An 18,270-nucleotide genomic window follows, 5' to 3' on the forward strand; every position below is an offset into this window, starting at 1 on the left:
TTTGCACCTGCTGAGTGCTTTCAGTATTGCAAAAATCCAAATATCCAGCAGCATCCACAAAAGTAATCCTTCCAGGTCAAGATCCAAATCAAAGTGACCAGCACATGAAGAAAGCACTGGGAGGAGCCTGGTGGACAGGAACAGGAAGTTGGAGACTGTGGGGCACTTCCTTCCTCCCACCCCCACCCCCCAAAATGGACTCCTTGCAAAGAAAAAGTGCAGGCAAATGTCAACCTGAGGAGTTATTCTGATAAAAATCATAATTTTCAAGGTTTATGCTGCCTGCTGGTGGATTTCTTGTGCGAAATTGCAAATTTTGCAATCTCGCAATTGCGAGATTGTCGCTGCCCGCCGCATCTACGTGTTCGCAAGTATTTACTCCCGCGAAATTGTATAGTATTCTAGTTGGCAAGCAAAAAATCCGCTTCGCACAGATTTTACGAATTTTCGGCAAGTTCGCTAGAGTTCGCGGATTGCGAATTTACCGAAAATCCGCAAAATCCGCGAGCGGAACGGATTTTACGCCCATGCTTAGCCAGGAGGTGCTTTAAGAGCGTGCCAGGGCTCCCGCAGCGCGGGACGCCTCTCTACTTGCTTCTGGGCATACCACTCGCCACCGGACTAAGCCTGCTTAAACCCAGTCCCGGGGGGGACTGCAACGAACGCGCTTACCACAACACGCGCGCAGTGGGGGATTCCATCTCCCAGCGGCCCAAGCGATCACACTCTCCCATGTCACAGCGTCAGCGCCAGCAGGCATTTTAAGAGCGCGCCAGGGCTCCCGTGGAGTGGGACGCCTCTCTACTTGCTTCTGGGCATACCACTCGCCACCGGACTAAGCCTGCTGAAACCCAGTCCCGGGGGGGGACTGCAACGAATGCGCTCACCAAAACACGTGTGCAGTGGGGGACTCCATCTCCCAGCGGCCCCAGCAGTCACACTCTCCCGCGTCACAGCGTCAGCGCCAGGAGGTGTTTTAAGAGCACGCCAGGGCTCTCGCGGCGTGGGGCGAGCACGGGCGCTGCCCGGGCCAAGGGCGGGCCCGTCCCCGCACCCGTTCGCGACAGGAAGAGGCAGGGCAGGGCCTCCCTCTTTCACCTTGGACTCAGGACTCAAGGTACTGTTTTGTTGTCCTTGCCCTGTGCTTCCTACAGGCTGGTGCCCGGGGTTTGGGAAACTTGGATATTCTTAGCTCCCCTCCAGAACCCCTGTAATCAATCAAGGGACAATTGTCTTTGATTATTAGCATTGCTCCTTGTTACAAGTATTACCTGTTTTTTGTTCTTTAATGGGAAAAAGGAAGACAATGGAGGAAGGGGGGGGGGGGGTGACTGGGAACAAGAAAGGCAAAAAGGTAAAAAAAGCAACCCATGCAGCAAGCAGTTGCGTCTTAGATAGAATCGAGACCATAGTCAATGAATGTGAGCTAATTCTGGGAGGTGACAACCCTGCACCCGGTATTGGTCTAGATTGTCAGGAGGAGGCTTGAGGTGCTGACCCACAGAGATTAATTCCCTCAATGTTAAAAAATAGTCACCACAACATACTAACTCCATCTCTTCCAGCTCAGTAGTTGAGGGTCTATTTGCCCACCCTCCTATGCCTCTCCCAATTCTACTCCCCAACCAAACCACTATAGAGGTTTCAATCACCAAGGGAACATCTGATGAGCCCAACTCTTGCTCTTTTCCTTGCTCCAATCGCTTTGCGGTGTTGGAGTGTTTGGGGGAGGGATCTTCACAAGTGGTAAAAAAGTCTTGTGCCATCACCGACACTTTGGTTATGTGCCCTTGTAAAAAAACACTAGAAGGTCTACTGGAGAAAGTGGAATCTCTTCAAAAAGAAGTGGTGTCCTTAAGGAAAGTGATTGACGTGTTACACCTTAGGGTCAACATCCCTGTTCCATCTTGTGTTCCGCTGCCCCAACCACCCCCACACCTGCGGGCCCCCGCTCAAAGCAAGCTAGCGCCTGGTGGCCCCGCTGTGGGGGGTGGTGGAGTTCGTCCAGGGCAGTGAGGCCAGGGAGTCCCCTCCACCCCGATGGCCTCAGCCCCTGGTTCTAGCAAATCTTATGCCGAGTCATTGAAAACATCTTAGGCCCGAAACATCTCTGCTAAAACCCGGGGCTCTTTGGGTCAGGGATCCGGTGCCACGAATATGATCACAAACACCCTGGCTATAGTCTACATGACTAAAGTCCCTAAACCTTCGCTAACCAAGGATATGAAAGTGGCGAATCTCTCTGCAATAAGGCCATTCACTGGTTGCGGCATGTGAGGGGATGTAGATCCATAATCCGCGAGGACATTGTAAGAGCAAGAAGGGTTACATCACATAATTCGAAACTAGACTGCATCGAGCTATTGCTAACTGATACAGTTCTTCCTGAGAATCTATTAGCCCTGGAATTTCGCACGTCTTCTCCAGAGTATTCCACTATCCAGATTAGACGCTTCCCTATATGGGCCCTAATCGGAGTGGAGATTCAACAGTCATTGGGGAGTATTGGGGGAGGATCGGGTCTGAGCAATGTGGACTGACTAGATGTATGCCCAATTGAACACTCCAGCTTAGACAATCTAGCAGTTAGTTTTGCAGAGAACGTCACCGTCACAAGCCCCAGCCATACCGGGATCTGTCAGGGTGAGGGTTGGGAGGTTAGAGAAGTACTGTCACCACATGGTATTGGGGATATTCCATCAGGGGAGGTTAGGACCAACCTAAAAGTGATCATCCTTCTCTCCTGGAATGTGGCAGAAGCTTTTGCTCCCAGAATTGAACAATTTTGTTGAGAAATTCAAGATTTGTATGTTTCAAGAGACTTGGGGGCCCATTAGGATGGCGGGCGGATTGCCAGCCTGGCGGGGGCAATTCACCCTCCAACCACACCTGAATTCCCCCCCCGCCATATTAGGATGGCGGAGGGACCACGGCGGACGGAAAGACTGTACGCCGCTTTTCCGCCCCGGCCGCCTTGCGACCGGGGCAGAAAAGGTTTAATATGGTGGCGGTGTCTAATAGACACCGGCAGCCATATTATAATGGGTTTGTTTAGATGCCTTTCTGCGGCGGAGATGCCGCCACGGAAAGGCATGCGGTCTTCACTCTGGGGGCCCCCTTCATTTGCATAAACAAAGCAGCAGGCACCGTGCGGTGCCTGCCTCTTTGTCTATGCAAATGCATTAATGCATTTTTAGCATTGTGGTGGGCGGTGCAGAGAGCACCGCCCGCCACAATGCTAAAAATGCAGGATGTGCCCGCCACTGTGGCGGGCACATCCTAATACCCCCCCACGGGACTCCCGCCCTTATGGCGGGCGGTCCCAAACCCCGGTAGGATGACGGGCGGACAACGTCCGCCCATCATCCTAATAGGCCCCTTGGAGTTTAACCCCCCTCCATAAATCTGGTTTATCCTCTTACTTTATCCTGGCCACTAGTTCAGGCAAGGGACGCCCCTCTGGGGGGTTACTGATCTGGGTTAGCATCAGCTTAGACTGGTTAATAACTGTGCACGAGAGCTCATCACATGACATTTTGCATCTGTCAATCAAAGGTACACCTAATAGTGCTGTACTGGAACTATTCAATGTCTATGTTAGAGGCCCCACAAGTGCCCAGATATCCCTGACCATAGTAGCTCTGGAATCCCTGCTTTCTGGCATTTTGCCACATTCCCATATTATAGTAGCGGGGGATCTCAACTGTACGTACGAACCACTGAGTACAGAAGATCTGTTGAGTGTCACTGAAGAAGATGCTAAATGGGCCGTCCTGTCCCTTAGTCTTCCTCCCATTAAAAAGTGGTCCCAGAGGGCCATTCAAATCAATGCCCTCACCTTGGAATTTGATTTGAGGGCCGCTAATAGGAGGAGAAGATCGGACCCAAATGGTGCGAACACTTTCAACAGGATTAGTTCGCCAACTAGAATAGATTACATTCTTCTTGATCTTCGTCTATGGGGAGATCTACAGGACATGGAGGTTAAACCCTCCATAGATAGTGACCACAATCCCCTTTGCCTAGCTATTAATAATCTCTGGTCCCCGGCTGCCAGACAGGAACGCACCCCTCCCGTACTAACTACTAGAGAGGTAAGCCCCTCCAATTGCAATAAGCGCCTTAAATGGCTGAAAATCTCCCAACAGGTTCACACATTGCAACATATTAAGCATGTGCTGGAGTTGAAGAACGTAGAACTCATGGGGCTCTCCAGTGAGGGGAATCCATTTGACTTCCATCGATTCTACCAGGACTCGATTGACCAACTGAGTTCCTTTTTTATTACTGAAGGGAAAGTAGGCCCAAGGCGTGACCAAGCAAGGCCTAGCAACCCTTGGTACTCTTCAGACTGTAAAGAAATTAGGGCGATATTAGCCCTGGCGGTGAGGAAAAAAGATCTCCCATCAATCAGGGCTGCAAGGAAAGAGTACTCTAGGGCACAGGTAGAAGCCAGGCGAAATTGGGATGAGGAACACTGGCAAGAACTTAACCTTGCCTCCAAACAGAGGGACCCAAAATTATTTTGGGACCTAATCACAAAGAGTGTAGGAAAGGGTCAGCTCCAATCCCCAACCATATAACCCTGGAATCAATGGCACAAGCATTTCTCTTCTCTTTACTCGGGAGATGATTGCCCGATGGCTTTAGCCCATGCGTCCCCTTCAAATGTATCAGGAGACTACCTAACATCGAGCCCCTTTAAACTCTACGAGCGCGAGCAAGCGATACATAGTATTGCCCCCGGAAAGGCCCCGGGGCCCGATGGTCTCCCTGTGGACCTGTTTTTGCACGACCCTAAGCCCTGGGCTCATTTTATCTTTATGGTAATCACCCATATAGCAGGAGGATTGTCCGTCCCAGACTTTTGGAAAGGAGCCGAGGTTGTCCCAATCTTCAAGAAGGGGGATAAAGAGGACCCTGCCAACTACCGGCCGATCAGTTTGATCGACGTTATTCAGAAGATGGTCGGCAGGGTCCTCCTCACGAGAATCGGAGCATGGATTGAGGATGATAATGTTCTGTTCCATTATCAAGCAGGGTTTAGGCAGAAGGTGGGAACTATGGACCAGGTATTCAGATTCTTTATGATTTACTGGAAAGTAGTGGTTCTAGGGAAAGGCAGTCTGTACCTGGCCTAGATAGATTTAAAGACCGCGTTCGACCTGGTACCCCGGGATAAACTGTGGCAGACCCTTCAGCAACAGGGTATTTGCCCACTGATCCTTGACATAGTTAAACATCTTCATGACGGAAACTATGCTAAAATTAGATGAGGATCGCAGGGGCAAATGACAGAGAGGATCGCGGTGCACAGCGAAATATGCCTCATTAGCAATGATTAATTCCTTTTAAACCACTTTAACTCGTTTCATTCATCCTTGTCCTCATTTTTTTAATTTAACTTGCTTGATTTATTGTCCCCACTTGACTTCGTCTGCCTTTTTCCACGTTTATTTTATTTTGCCTGTGCCACTTCGGGCTTTCTTGAAATAACATGACTGATGCGAAGTGTTGTAAAAGGCAGTGTTTTATTACATAGAACCCAATGCATTTCGGGCATGAAGTGCCCTTCTTCAGGGGTCATATGAATGAACAATAAACATAATATCCCATCAAAATACATCATACTGCATCATCAAGTTATCTCACTCAGTCTAATATTGAATTAAAATTTAAATTGAAGCGATTTTATCTTTACCTGCACAGCACCCTCCATAATAATACTCTCTACCTCTCCCCGTTTTCAGTGAACGCTTTTCACTCAAATAGTAGCTCCCCCTCCCTCTCCTAGTTCAACAACCGGTGAAGGGTCATGGCAGTGAAACTGCGTATTACACTTCTATTTATCACTGTGTTCCTCAGCTCTCCCAGTGCCTAACATATTCACTGACATTTTGCTATACACGATATTGGCAAAACACTTTATTCTCACTCGTGGATATACATGTACCTGCCAGAAACCGTTAAAAAATCGCCCGTTCTCCTCTACATTCTCAGAAAGCATTATGCCTCCCACAATCCCTTGCATTTTTAAACTCCTCCCGATCACTCAACTGTTTTAAATCTCCCTCATCAGGGTGAACTACAAAAATGGTTGTGCGGAAGCTAAATACTCCAAATCCCATAATGCAGTATAATCAATATAAACTTAGTGTAACAGTCCCAATGTCAAATTGTAATGTGCTGATGGTTTCAATATTTCCACTATGCCAGGCTTCAAAGTTCATATCCTTCGAGATTTCACACTAGCTCAAAAACGAAACTGATGTTCCAAATGTCGAGTGGGGAACTGGATTTCCATCTTGGTCATAGTCCTTTAGTTTGACGGGTGCAATCCCATGGACTGGGCACCCGCCACTTACAAATGGTGAAAAAAAACCCATAGGCTGGGTCTCAGCACGGTGGTGGCTCGCGAGCGAGCTGGAGCCAAGGGGGTCTTGGAACACCTCTCACAGCCCCCAATATTTACATACATGGGGGTGTTCTGGGTGGCCACCTACTTAAAGACAACAATGGCCAGTTTCTACCACAGTGGAGGCTGGGGAGCAAGCTAAGGCTATGTAACCTCGGGACTCCCCCCCAGTCCCAACATGAAAAAAGGTGTAGGTGTCCCAGGTGGGCACCAGGATACCCCAAAAATACATGAGTGTCAGGACACAAACTCATTTATTATTCATTGTTACAGAGGAGGAGTGCCCCATAATGCCCTGCAAGGGCTTTTTGATAATACATTTGAAAAACACAACATTGGAGAGGCAACTTCTCAAAATGTATTCAGAAGGTCCATAAATTATAAATAAGTCACAAAAAGACTTGAAAGGATGTAGTAAAAATTAAATTCTTTATCAATCTTTCCAATCTACTTCATAAAATACAGATGACTAGCCAACACATATCCCTCATATACAAGGGGCTTCCTTAGGGCTTATGATCTATATGTGAAATTTGTGATTTTTTTTCTTAATCTGTGTTGCAAGTTTGTGTGGGGAGACACAGCTTACATGCCATTCACGGTGCAAGAGGACATAGATATGAGGGTCATTCCATTGAGATTGAATTGATCCACTCATGACTACGATACATCATGTGTCGATGAGGTAAGAAAGAAACAATAACTCTCCTCAGCTGGGAGAGTTAACCCTGGCTCATAGGACAACAGCCTCCTTCTCAGACAATGAAGGAAATTATGGTGTTAACTGGTGATCACTTAGCAGGGATTAGCAATCTTTACGTAGACAGCAGCATTAGCACATCACTCTTGACTCAGATATGCCATTGACTGTATCTACCATTCATTCTGAGTAAACTGCCAGATAGCCAGGTTACAGTAACCGGGGGTGGGGGTGAATTGGGCTCAGGTGGGAGGAGAGCTCATCTAAATAGGGCAGAGGCCAAGGACCTGAAATGAGCATGTCTAGTGGCAGAAAGGTTTTGCTATATTGAGCCAGGGAATCCTTGGTAATTTCACAATAAAGCAAAAGCGGAAGCTTCACACAAAGAGGTGAGGAAACTGAAAAAAATAGGTTTGGAAGGCAGAATTTCTTCAATCGCTGGCTAGTACACAACATAAATCTTGCACCTCAGTCACCACCTCCTCAGATTATTCGTGGGCCATGTAAAGACTCTTCCTCAAAAAGGACCTACTGGAAGAAGTGAACTCATTCAATGACTCCAGTGTCAAGCTGGCACCTAGAAACGTATTCAGCTCTCCAAGAATCAAGAGGTTGGCCTCTCATTTGCCTGCTTCAAGCTCAGATGACCACAGAGGTCTAGTCCATGCAGAAGACCTCACTGAAGAAAGGCCTCGCACCTAGAACCCTGCTTAAAGGAGCTAGGGGTTGCTGGAGTGATCAAAGGGACCTACTCAAGCAGAAGAAAAAAAGCAGAAATACGTCAGTTGTTGCACATCCAGAGGATCTAGGCAAGGTGCTAATGCTTTCCATGAATATTTCACTCAAAACAGCCAAGAAAACTAGTTTTGTCCCGCTCAGAGCTTTTTACTGTCCTGAGACATGTTGAGCTGGACTATGTAGTAAGGGTATCAGTACACATAGATCCCTACCTGGCTACAGTTTCTAGCCTTGAGCTACTGGAGAAATTTCACTTCCAAAAGTGTGACTAAGTCTGCATCTAAAACCTTAGTCCAGAGAGATGCATCAAATCAATCTGAAAAGTGAAGCTCCCTCAGCAGCCAAGAAATCCTGTGAGTCGCGCTCAGAACCTTTGCAGGAAAACCAATAGTAGGAACTTAACAATACTCTTATTGATTTGAGGGACTGTAACTGACCACATCCTTGACCTATCAACGCTCGAAGATTTTTTTATTTTTTTGTAAACATTTTTTAATAAAAATTTTCGAAAGTACTACATGCAATATACATACAGCATATTCACAGTTCAAAGAGTCCCGTTAACATTGACCTGCAGACACACTCAAATTGTTTAGTCGCATGTAGTGCATTTGCTGTGTATCGTAATGCCCAACTCCTCGCGCATTGGCGAAGGGTCAGTACCAGCGCACGCTAGACTTATGTTATTTTCTTCCTTGTCTCCACTCGCTGCCTCCTAACCTAAATCTCGGGTGAGTGCGCTACCTCATGGGGGGGTTACGTGTATTAGGGGGGGTATTGGTGTCTTGTTTTCCATCGTTGGGCCTGCCTTATCTAAGCTGAGGAAGTGGGGGGATCCTTATCACCTCTTGTCATCTCCTGGTGTGCAAGCAAATATTCGAGCAATGGGTCCCATATATCTCTCGGCCTAGAAGCTGTGGGTAGTTGTTCCACATATATTCTGTTCTTGCCAGAGGAGGAGATCTCTGATCCAGTCCTTAAATGTAGGTGCCCTCACCCTGCCCCATTTGCATGCCAAACTCCTTTTAGCCAATAAAAGGCCCAATACTGTGTATCTACGATATTCAGTGGGAATGTCTGCAGTGTAGTCTAGAAGAGCCACCACAGGAGTTTGTGTGCTTGTGGTAGTGGTCATATGTCCCAACGCCTCCATAACATTCCTCCAGTATAGGCGTATCCCCGCACACTCCCATGCCAAGTGTAGGAATCCTGCATTCTCGTGTCCACACCTGTCACAAGCATCACTGTTGCGCAGTTTGAACTTAAATAGCTTAGCAGGGGTATGCTAGCCTCTTTGAATATATTTAAAAAGAATGATTTGCAGCCTACTATTAGCCGTAATCCGGCCCGTATGTTCACAGCAATATTGCCACTTCTTCTCATAGAGGGGTTATCCTATCTCTCGCTCCCGTGTCTTTCTGTGTGTTGTGGTATCTGATGGATACTACATGAGCGGAGTTTACATTCTGGAGAAGGCTATGGAATGGACCCATCATAGGGGGTTCATCAGGGTTGGCCTGGGTGGCAGCCCTAACACTCTTTCTCAGTTTGACATACATGAACAGGTCCATCGCCCAGAGTTCCCCATCTGCGAAAAACTGCTCCTCAGTATGGAAGCGCCATCGACGTAGATATCCCCTCATATGTCTATATTTATCTTTTGTAGAAGTTGTTGGCACTGCATCTCATGTGTGACTGCCAAAGCGGGGCATTGGACCACTGAGAGCAGAGGCGAATACAACATGACCATGTTCAATTGTCTCGCGATTTTCTTCCATGCACTCACAGTGCACCTCACCGTGGTGGAGCCCACTTCAGTCGCAGGAATTTGCATTGCTATTTTTTTATTTTACAGAGTTTTATATAGCGCAAACATGACCCGAATCGGGTATCAGAGGGCTTTACATAGCACCAGTGACATTACATGAGGACACATTAATTTTTTATTTTAGGCACAGGGAGATTAAGTGATTTTCCCAGAATCACAGGATGTCCTGCGTCATTGCCGAGACTCGAACCCAGTTCCCCAGATTCGAAGTCCACCGCCCTAGCCTATGAATCCAGATAGTGGAGTCAGGTGCATGTAATATTGCTCTAAAGCCAGGTGTGGCATGAAGGGGGGTGAGTTGAACCAGTGTGTCGTGTAGTTTGCTTGTGCGCTAAGATAGTACAGTTCAAAGTCAGGGGCTTCGAAACCCCCCTGTGCATATGGTCGCGTCAGTGTTTCCCACTCAAAATCTGGGTTGTCTTACCCCCATGCAAGGTGTATCATCTGGTTTTTAAGAGTTTTTAAAAAAACGGTCCCGGTGACAGAGGGATATTAATAAACAGGTACAACAGCTTGGACAAAATTACCATCTTCAGTAGGGAGACCCTTCCTGCCATGGACAAGGGTAGCGATATCCACTTCTCTACTGATTCTGTGATGCTCTCCATCGCTCTTCTATAGTTGGCAAGTAGGAGCTATGGCCTTTATCTAGTGATTGTTATTCCCAGATATCTAACTTCGCTGGGGCATCACGCTATGGGATAATCCAGGGGATAAGCGCACGTAGCGTCAGTCAGTGGAAACATTTGAGATTTTGCCCAGTTGATTTTAGTACCTGATAATTCGCCAAACGTAATAAACTCTCTCAAAATTAGGTTTGACCATTATAATAAATGGGGAAACCCAGTAACGTGTCAAAGGACCTGGTATCGATCGATAAAGAAAACAGTGATCCTAGACAATTCCAACTATACCAGGGGTTTGACAGCCAAGGCAAATAACAGTGGTGACAATGGGCACCCCTGTCGGGTGCCCCTTGTAATGTCAATCCAAGGTGAGACGACTCACTTGATCCCCACCGTAGCGTGCAGCAGCGTATAAAGCAGCCTTATCCATGCCAGGAAGCAGTCCGGCATCCCCATCTGCCTCAGTATGCCGAATAGCTAGTTCCACTCTACGCCTTGGTAGCGTCCAGGAATATCACAGCCACCTCAAGGTCCGAACAGGGTTTGCAAGTTGAGGGATGTGGTGCAGCCCAGCACAAAGCCCACCTGATCAGATAGCACCAGTGCCTTCATGAGTAAACTCAGCCGGTTTGCAATTAATCTAGCCAGTATTTTCACATTGCAATTAATCATAGAGAGAGGCCTGTAGGAATCGCATCTATCTGCCGGCTTCTCGGGTTTAAGTATTGAGATTATGGTGACCTCCCTCATGGTTGGCGGTAACTCTCCTGATTCTAAGGCCTCGCAGTAGACCTGTTTAAGTATCAGTGCCCAGTGATGTATATATGCTTTGTAAAAATCGGCAGGTAGGCCATTATGCCCTGGAGCCTTGCCCGACCGGAGTTGCATTATGGAGGCTCTAATCTCATAGAGTTCGATCTTGGCTGAGGAGAACTCTCTCTGTGAGTCTCACAGCCATCCCAAGGGGACCGTCTCCAGATATTGTTGTAGGGATATCGGCTCCTGCAGTGTCATCGTGTATAGTGTGCCTGTTGCAAAGTCATCCTGTGCCCTGGGCACCCCAACTTTTTGCTGACTGATACTGGTGGTAACTGACTCTGACCGACCCTGGGCTCTACCTAACCAGGCCCCGGGCCAGTGCTAGGCTGAAAGAGACACATGAGAATACAATTAAAACACCTACATACACTAGGGTACACAATGGTATGGTAGGGTAACCCTGTGATTGGCATGACCTCCTCTATAGGCCCCTAGTATATAATGGGACAGGGGGATTGAGACTACCTAGAAGTCCCCAGTACCCTGGGACATGGCAGTTTAGAGGCCAGCAGCCTTTTCCTTCACTTGAATGTGTGCACTGCTGAAGCCTGAGGTCAGTTTAAAAACAGCTCTGGCTGCCAGTACTGCTTTTAAAAAGTAAATTGTGCCCAAACTCGACTTTGGTGTTTGGGGCACTTAAAAATGGATAACCTACAATGTTTTGGCATATTAGGGACCCCCAGGGACTCCCCTAGGTAACCCAGGGGTGGGGGCACGTATTTATAAGGTACACCCTTATAACATGAATTTTTATATGCCTGGGTAAAGTGAAATTTCACATTTCACTCCCCACATTGTGGTAAAGTGCTGCTCAAATTCGACTTTGATGCTAGGAGCACTGTGAAGGGAGAATCTGCAATATTTCTACAGATTCAGAACCCCTAAAGTCTCCCCTAGTTGCACATGGGGTGGGGTTCCTGTAGATATAAGGCAAGTACTGATAAAATATGATTTTGTAAGTCCAGGTGCTGGACAAATGGCCCACATCATTTTTCCCACTGCAAATCCCCTATTACATAGGTTTACATGGTAGAAAGTTATTGATCAATAACTCTTGATAGGAGAGGGATAGAAATGCCATTCAAAGACTCCCCAGAATGGTATTAAGAAATCAAACAATATCATATTGTTGAATTTCTCCTAAAGAGTACATACAGGACGTTATAAGTCTTTCTTGTTTGTAAGTCCAAATCCAGCCTTCCAGTGGTCTGCCATGATTGGTCAGAGTTAAGTGGATTAACCAGGCTGCCTTCAAGAGGTGAGAAACAGGCCCTGGAGTTTGACCAGCTCTGCTAGGAGGGCAGTGTGCTGCTCCATAGTAATACCAGGCCAGGGGAGAAGTCATAAACCATGATCTGCAAAGAGGAGAGTTGAGACCAGTGTAATTTATGGCTCTGAACTTACCACCTTAGGCAGATGGTAGAATTAAGGGAGGTATGAGCAGATCCATGGCGGAGAGTCTAAGTAAATTAGCCATCCTAGGGATGTGTTTAGCCAGCTCTTACCTCCTTGGTGGAAAATCAGCCATTATGGATTTGGAAGATTTGATGCACTCTGGGACAAAATAATGCCACACTCTACAGGATGTGGTCATATCTTTGAGGAGTTACCCTGCTCCCATTGGTCAGAAGTGACCTGTTGCATGACCCAGAGAACTTGGAATAAGTATCTGAGAGGGGCAGAGCCTCTCAGATCTGCTGCTTGAAACTGAAGAGAATCAGAAGGGTCTGTCTGCGCTGAAGATTTTGTAGTGCATGTCTAAAGGCCAGGACTCTGAGTTTGCACCTTTTTGCACCAGTGAAAACTACAGCCCTGTGGATCAAACCTGCTTCAAAAGGACTAAAGAGTGGACTCCCTGCAAGCTACAGGTTAACAGAGCTCACCTGGACATCCTCACAAAGAATTCCCAGCCTGGAGTACCCTTGGATTTGTAAGGGTTTGGTTCAAGTGGATTGCGGAATTGAAGTTTCACACTTTCAAGGACCCTCTTGGAGATTCCAGAACCTTGGATTGTGTGTTGGATACTTTGGGACCCGCAAGCAGAACTTCAGGAAGGAGTTCTAACTGGACCCCGCCTGCTGGAGAAGGCGGCACAACACAGTGGTGAGAAATTCTCCAGAACAATTTCTAAAGGTGTGTCTCTGTCAGAGAAAACAAAATGACCTAAAGGGGCACTGTTGGTTTCTAAGCACCATATCTCTTGTTCCCTAAAGTGGATTTTTTTTCGATTTGGTGTCATTTAAAAGATAAGAAATGACCTATTTTTATAAATTGGTGTTGGATTTTTATTTCGTGTTGTGTCTTAATTATTTACTGAAACAATGTTTTTAGCCCCTTGGGTGCTCATGACCGCTCCAAGCCGTCATGAGTTACAGTAGGCGGGTGGTCATGCCAATGCCGCTCCGCGTGACTAATTCCCCGCCTGGTGGGCGAAATAATGAGTGGGCGGGGTCATGACGGCACCACGCCGTCATGAGCACATGCCGCTCATGACTCATGATGGTGTGGAGCCGTCATGAGCCCCGAAGCGCCACGCCCACCCCCTAGCCCCCCCATGCCGGGGCGGAATTTGCAGCACAGGGAAGGGTTAAATGCTTTACATACCTGACTTTGAAGTTAAGCCTGTCTGCTCGCAGCCAAGCTACCAAGGGCTGAGCATAGGAATCATTTTCTAAGACCTAGGATGGGTCCTACCATGTGTTAGTGGCCTTGTTGCCAGTGGCAGTCATACATTTGCCCCTACCAATAACCCACTTTCCAACAGTGTCATAAAAAGTTTTAAATGTTTGTAAAATGTCAAAGGTGTTTTTATTTCTCTGACTGTCCGGCATCTGTGTCTCCAGCACATAGCTCAAGAATCTGAGCTTTCGGATTTGTGCAGCAAGCGCTTTCCCTGGCCTTTCGCCCTCTCCGTATCGGTGAGGTTTGAAGTATTTCCCTCGGAATTGACAGTCCCTATCTGCTTCTTCTTTATATTCAGTTATCTTGTTCCTAAGTTCATTGTATTTTTGCGAGGATGGCGAGCAAGCTATGTCGGCTTCTATTAGTTTTAATTCTTTCTCTAGCCGGGTAAGCATCTGTCGTAGGTCCCTAAGTACCCCGCCTCTCTTGGCAACACTTATTTCCCTGGCAGTCACCTTAAATGCCTCCCACACAGTCGTCACGTGGTCAACCGAGCCCAGGTTCCACTGAAAGAATTACTGTGTTTATTGGTCCATTTCAGCCCGGAACCCTGTGTCTAATAGCATGGTGGGGATGAGTCGCCAGTTTATGTAAGGGGTATGTGTTGTTGGTAGCGATATATTTATAAGTACAGGGGAGTGATCAGAGTAGGTGCATGCTAAGTGTTCCACCCCAACCAGCCAGGTGCTGAGCCCCCTAGTGATCACCCAGTAATCCAGCCGTGACCAAATCTCGTGTGCTGCCTTGTGACATGTGCCTTCCCTCCTGTCCGGATGCAGATATCTGCAAGCATCTAGCAGGCTCCAGTCTTTAAACTTTTCCCCCATTAGGCGTTAGGAGCGAGTGTAGTGGTGAGGCTGTGGTTGGAACCTATCTAGCAGCGGGTTAAAAGTTAGAATAAAATCTCCCCTCCATTATACATGCGTTGATCCAATATCTGTGATCTTCCCCCACAGCGTGGCAAAGAACATGGGGTCATCGGTATTAGGGCCATAACAGTTAACTAGCGTCACTGAGTGCAAGGCGAGCGCTCTCCATGTCAGACAATATCGGCCTTGCGGGCCCGATATCATACCCACAGGTTTGTATGTTTTTTTTTGTGAACTAATATGGCCGTACCTCGCAAAAAGGTGGAGTAGGATGCAAAGCGGCTATATCCTGCCCGACGAGCAGTGAATCTCTGCGGTCTCTGAGGGTCAAGGTCAGTTTCTTGGTGCATCCGCTAGGTAATAGGGGAACCCCTGGAAGGACGTAGGTAGAGCAAAAGGGGAAAATCAAAAGATCAAAAAACAGTCTGCTCTACCTAACTATTTTAAAGAACGGAATTAAGTCATTTGACAGATATGCCACTCTGGCTAAGCCATGCGCTCAAATAAGAACATAGATCAAATTATTTAGACAACATATTATTTTTGTTTTACTGTTATTGATAGCAAGCAAATCAGTGAATAGATCATATTTTTACACAATAAAATATATACAACAATAACTGTGGCCCAAGAGGGTGGTGATTCCCATGGACTACCTTTCATACAAACCATTTATACAGTCTCATACTTAAATAGAACCATGCAAACCGTGAAAACAAACTAAACATTCATCATAATTTGTACCTGACAAATAATTCAAAATCCCTATACATATGCAACATAAGAGGAATTTTTTCTTCATGGAACAGTCAAGTTGCTAATAAGCTGTTCTAATCTTATAACCGTGTGCATCAAAAATTACAAAAAGACTTTTTATAAATAGGTTGAAATAGTGAATTGGATCAACATTTGTTCACCTTTACATAAATAAAACAGTGAAATACATATGTAAGGGACAAACTAGATCAAACACGCCGACGCGTGTTTCGGTGTTACAACTCCCTGTCTGTGGTATCACCTTCTTCAGGGCGCGAAGGTACATTCCTGTCCGGAGTCCATGGGGCCAAATGAACGTTAAAAGCCAGAACAAATGGTTTATCAACCCTAAAGAACAAGGAAAATGGTTGAGTAGATGGGCGAGTCTAATAGGGTCGTATACCGGCCAAACGCGTGGAAGATCTGTGCGGCCAGGACTCCTCGGATATCAGGAATCCTAGATTATAAGTCAAATGGTCTTATAGTCAAATTGGTCTTGTCTTCCTGTAGTCACTACATAAAACAACGGGGCAGTGGTCCAACGATAACCACAGCGTAGAACTCCGGGCCGATTAGTCTGAGAGTCCGATATAATCAAATTCAGGGGGAGCGGCTGCTAAATAGGGCAGTCCGCGAGAACCCGCCTGGAGCATCGCAATCTGATTGGAGTGCCTATCTAGATAAGCTAGGATTTGCCTACACTTTCTGGGGTCTCCTAACCCGCTAACATTCCAGGTCAAAAAGTGTATCGGGGGGCAGCGGCAGGTTGTTTATCCTGTCAGTATATCGAGTTGCATTGTCTCTGTCTAGGAGATATGCACTTGTCTCTAATAATCGCGCAGTAAGCGGGTGTGAGACTACCACTTGGTGTGTCAGTAGGCTTGTGTGGTATACTGTATGGGAACTCTGTGCCAGTATTATGTCATGTTGCAAAAAAATTAAACAAAAGTGTTTCTCGTCTCCTCCCCCACCCACATCGACATCCCAAACTTGTTGTGAAGATCATTCCCTCCCACCCCACCAAAACGGACATTTCTTTTAACCATGTTCAGTAACAGCTAAACATCTGCAATAAAATGCTAACTTGTATGGACTAAGGAGAACAGGGAAGGAGGGAGGGAAAAGGGAATATTGAACATAAGGGAGAGGGGGCGATTAGGAGAGAGGGGAGGAGCGCAAATTATAGATGAAGGGAAGGGGGGCAGATGGGGGAATTAGAGGTAGGGTTACATAAGCCGGGAGGAATAGAGAGGTAGGGGAGACAGGAGTTCAATACTTCGAGGGCCAGGAAGGAGGGAAGGAAAGGAGAAGTCTAGTGAGGGTCAGGGTGAATCAACTCCTGACTGTTACGACGGGCTGTATGAGTAGGAAAGGTAAGGAGGGAGGGAGGGAAGAAGGGAGGATGAAAGTCTCTCCCATTGATAAAACTAGGGGCTCACCCTACAGGGTAGCGTCAAAAGGCGCACTTGCCCGCTATCCTCTCTTTGCTGTCTAAGAGTCAGAGGAAGTGGGGTGCCCCGGATTGAAGGGAGTATGCTCACTTAGTTTCAGTAGCAATGCTAACCAACCATATATATTGTAAAAGTTCTATCTATGCCGAAGAATGGCTCACTTAGTCGTCTTCCAATTTAATAAACCCTGTTTCCATTTTCCGCCGTTGGTGCTGGTGCTCGCGGCCCTTTGCTCATGAAGTACAATCAGTCATTATCAGAAAGCTGGGAGAGTGTCCGGGTCTCTGGGTCGTCAGCTTCAGGGTTCGAGTTCTGTTTCCTCAATTTTCGCAGGTAGTCCTCCACCTACTACGGATTGGTGTAGAAGTGCTGTTTCCCTTGATGAGTAACCCGTAGGCATGCAGGATATAGTATGGCATAGTCTATATGCACCTGCATCAGTTTCCGCTTCACCAAAGCAAATTTCTTTCGAGCCTCTTAGTGAAATACGGGTATAGAGCAACCATGTGGCCCTCATGGATTTAGGGTGACTTCGATCTCGCCAGTCTCAGAACTGTACCCTGATCTCGGTAATTAAGAAGCTTTGCAATGATAGGCCTGGCCGGCTTCCCTGGAGGAGAGCAAGGGTCCAGGGATCTATGTGCTCTCTCAACCACCAGCTAGGCACAGAAGGCCTTCGGGCTAAAGAGATTGCATAGTAGCTTTTGAATGTATTCCTCCAATTTGCCGGTGTTGGCACTCTCCGGCACTCCCAGAACATGGATGTTGTTGCATCGGGAGCACGCTTCGAGGTCTTCATTCTTAGCTGCTATGACCTATAATAGTTTGGCCATTTGCAAGAGTTTCTTTCCCTTCGAAGTCCCCTCATCTTCCAAATCTGAGATTCTGTGCTCTGCCTCCTCAATGCATGTATCGTGTTTTTCTAGCTTTTGGGGCATGAAATTAAGTCTGTTGCACATAGTGACCATTTTGGATTCTATAGAAGCTAGGCTGTGCTTGATGGTGACGAACAGCCTTTTTATGTCTTCTTCTGTAGTCTGCATGTTGTCAGTATGTTGCTCTGCAGGCAGTTGTGCTAAGTCACCCTGACACCCTGGTGTCTTGGTGTTCTGCAGGCCTCAAAAGTCAGTTTGGGCTTCTTCAGGTCCTGTGTTGCCCATTGTGCGTGACTGCCACGTATCAGCATTCTCTCAGGGAGAGCTCAGTGGACTCTCCGGCAGTGTAGTATCTAGGAGGGTCTGCCTGCGCCTCTAATACCGCTATGGGCATCAGATGGATCTTTTGTGTGATAAGCTCCACTGCAAGTGAAATTAGCGTTTAAGCCCATTCGGTACTCAGTGCCGGTGCAGCAAGGATTGCACTCAACCAGCAATGCTGTTATCTTCA

Source organism: Lissotriton helveticus, chromosome 1_1 (assembly GCF_964261635.1).
Source record: "Lissotriton helveticus chromosome 1_1, aLisHel1.1, whole genome shotgun sequence".
NCBI classification, from domain to species: domain Eukaryota; kingdom Metazoa; phylum Chordata; class Amphibia; order Caudata; family Salamandridae; genus Lissotriton; species Lissotriton helveticus.